General features: G+C 41.9%; 1 pseudogene; it reads left to right on the top strand.

Annotated features, from left to right (window-relative positions):
* The first annotated feature begins 3461 nt into the window (after positions 1–3461).
* Positions 3462–3579, top strand: LOC111730953 (annotated as a pseudogene).
* The last annotated feature ends 211 nt before the right edge of the window (positions 3580–3790 follow it).

Raw genomic sequence — 3790 nt, forward strand, 5'->3', positions numbered from 1 at the left:
GGGCGATCCGCAGGAGGCTGTCAGGTTGGTTCTGGTAGCACTGTACATCGCATGCGATTAAGAATATTTTGGTCAAACAGGTCTTTTTCTTGCTCTGAATATGTAGAGACTCCATGATAACTAGGAGCCACAGCTGCTAAGAAAAGGGGTGGTTGGTATAACTCTTATTTGTGATAATTAGCACTCGAGGATCTTCATGATTTTAGGTATTTTCAGTGAATCGAAAATTTAATGGGCATTCTTTATTCAGCTGTATTAAGAAAGTGCAGGTAGGTAAAATACCTGCTGCTTTTGATTCCAGATGAAAGCACATTAATTCATTGTGGTAACATTCAAATGAAATCCGGCTGTCCCTATGGAGTGTGGTTGCTGTAACAGGCGCTGTGCAGCATCACATAGAGTGACATGGGCTCTTCGAGGGAAATGAATGAATGGTTTCCAGGGTAATGTTTATTGGCGTAGCCAGAGTGTTGCTTCGAGGGTCAGGGACTGGGAAAGGCACAGGACGTCAAAGGCAAATGGTTAAACATAAACCCCTCCGCCCCTTAGAAAGAATGTCCTTGAACTCTGGTTTATGAGAAGCTGGGCTGCCGTGGTGAGTAGAGTTGCCAGGCTAACAATTCTGGGGTGACTAGAGTCGGGAGGACTCTCTCTGGAACATAAACAGTCTTTACCTCTTCCCATTTAGGTCTTGTCTGACCCCATGTGGAAAGCTTTCTTAACTTTAAAAAAAATGTCTGTATCCTCTGGGCTGAATCTGAATGAATTGCACCAGAATCCAGACAGACTTTGTAGTGAAATAGGCTGTGCTCATTCTCCATGGCAAAAGGAGGGGTGTTCAGATGAAGTGTTGACACCCCCCACCCCCCAAGCACCCCTTCCCGAGGAGTGTTTCTTGCAAATGCACTTTTATTTGCTGGTCCTTATCGATCGTGTGCGCAACGTTTATTCAATACTCTGTCCATGACAGGCGAGGTATTGACGGCATCGCCAAGCGCCTGAGAGTAAGTTTACATCGCTTGATAATTCCTTCAAAAGAATCAGGCAACAATAACCCTGAAGCAATTTATTAACAGCAAAATTAAGAGTATGTTTGAATTCCCATCGTGGTGATTTTTGTCGAGAGTACATTGATTTTGTTTCACCACGCTGCTTCTGCGAATGAGAAAGAGACAGAATTATGATTCAAATAACTAACATAATGAAAAATCATTTGTGTTTCTTTTTATTGCTCGGACTGACACCTGGTGCATAAGATAACCGCATGTCATTTGAAGCGCACTGCGGAGCGAGAAGGCGAACCCTCATTAACCGTCTGTCAACTGCTTTGGTTGCAAAGTCATGGGGGATAGAATTTAATATTATTCACAAGGCAGAATCTGCTTTGGCCAGGACAAGCAACAGATTTCTGAACACAGAGTGAGCTGTGAGTTTCTTATTAAAAGGGCTTCGAAAGGGTTACAGTGACAGGTATTCGGAAACACTGACAAGCGAGGTTGGCACAGACGAGCGCTGGAGACCTGCCAGAGCCAACATCAGGTCCAGAGCATGACAAGCCGGCACCGAAGGGACATGCAAAGTGTTCACAGAGTGCGCTGTCTTTTTCCTGCACGTCGGCCGGCTGGGCTTCGCACGGCATGGAGATGGGCATTCTGCGTGCTCTCCATCCCAGTCTGACACCCTCACCTTGACCGTGATCTGGGTGTTAGTCTTGAAACTCTCCTACCCACTCTTGTTTCCCATCATAAGGTGCTGGCCGTAGACGTAAGACCTTAGAGATCTAACCTGAGTTTCTAAGTCCAAGTTCTCCCCTCCAGGGAAGACCTTCTGGGAGGTTTATCAATCAGAGTTCTGGTAGGAGGTGCAGGACACATGGAGATCAGATTCTGAAGACAGTTTAATAAAAGGACAATTTACAAAGGCATATGCAGGGCATAGAAATCAACAGGGATGCCGAGGCATCCGGGGATCGTGGCTGTAAATATGGGGAGCCCGTTTCCTCTCCTAGGCCCTTAGGAGGCAGCCACCTCCGGACCAGGATCCCAGAATAGGAAGAGTTTGGGAAGAAATACCCAGAACTCCGTCTCCTACCGCCACTGAGTCTCCTGCTCATACGTCCATTGGCTGAACTTAATCAGAAGTAAGAGGGCGAGATGAAGGGTGAAGTCATCGTGGAACACAGAAGCGCTGTTGAATAAATTCAGTTCACTGCCGGGCTGGCTGGCAGGGCGCGGGAAGCGAGGACAGCCTCGGCTGTGCAGGGAAGCCTGGGGCACAGCTGGGGTGATTCGGGTTCCAGGTTGACTGGCAGATGAACTCAGACCGTCCAGCTGGAGGGCATAAGGTCGTCCCGGACAGGACTGGCTTAGCTCTGGGGCAAGGTTATGCCAGGAGGAGAAAGTCAGCAGCTAGAAGTGGCTGAGAGGCCCAACCATCAACGGTCTCCAGAAACATGTAAGCAGCTAGCAGAGTCCTTGTTACACAGTTCTGTCTACTTGCAGAAGGAAGAAGTAAATGAGTCCTACGACATCCTCAACTCAAAACATTTAAACTTTTTAAGCATATTTAAATAATTTTCTCATATCGTCCTCTGAAGATAAAAGTTTTTTTTAACATATCTCAATGACAATGGCATAGGACATTGCCTCCCTGGTGTTTTGCTAATTATCTCTGGAAAGTCAAGATACCAATGTTTTAATTTTAAAGTTATATTCTATATTAGAATATTTTTAAGTCAGAAGGTGCAGCATGAAAAAAATTGTGATACTATCATTTAATTAAAATATTCTGGTTCCTCATTTAACAAAGGATGACAAATACAACTAAAATTAATTATACCAACAGTGAGACACTGCTGATGTGAGTTCTGTCTTTCTGTGTCCTAAATTGAATCAGATAGAATGAAATAACATTTTTGTTTTATAAAGGGAAAGGTGAAATTGACTTAATTGAAAGAAAAAAATTGCAGAATGTTTAACACCGTATGTTTCTAAGTTTATTGAAATTAATGGATATATGATAAAAGTTAAATTTCATAGCTTACAATAACATCTTTTTTCAAGATGCACATCCACTATTTGAATTGTTTTGTTAATGTTTATTTCTTTAGAATCATTACATATATTTATGCTATTTTATGTATGTATTATTCATAGCATATGATTTGCTAAATCTGTATTTTATCTAATTATTTTACTTACTTTATGATTCCTGCGGGTACCTTTATATTATACGAATATTCATTAACTATAAAAAATTTTTAATATTTAAAAAACATATTTACAGCTCATCCTCTCTGTAAAAGAAAGTTAAATTAAATGACTTTTTGTTTTACTTTCAGAATGTTGTAAATCAGAACAACAAAGCTAATGCTTTGAGTTTAAAATGCTCATACCGATTAGAAAACATACTTTTGTTTCTATTTGTTAAATGGTGCAGCCACTTTCTCAAAAAGTTAAACAGTCTTCGCCATGCTACCCTGAACACGCCGGATCTCGTCTGATCTCAGAAGCTAAGCAGGGTCGGGCCTGGTTAGTTCTTGGACGGGAGACCACCTAGGAAGACCGGGTGCTGTAGGCGTTAAAAAAAAAAAGTTAAACATAAAACTACCATAGCGAGCCAGCAATACACTTGTGGGTAAACATCCAAAAAAATTGAAAGCAGAAAGTTGAACAGATATCTGCACATCCGTGTTCATTGCAGCATTATTCACAACAGCCGAAAAGTAGAAACAAGCCAAGTGTCCAACAATAGAAAAATGGATAAACAAAATGTAGTATGCAGACACAAT

This window comes from Pteropus vampyrus, unplaced genomic scaffold (genome assembly GCF_000151845.1).
Source record: "Pteropus vampyrus isolate Shadow unplaced genomic scaffold, Pvam_2.0 Scaffold342, whole genome shotgun sequence".
NCBI lineage: Eukaryota > Metazoa > Chordata > Mammalia > Chiroptera > Pteropodidae > Pteropus > Pteropus vampyrus.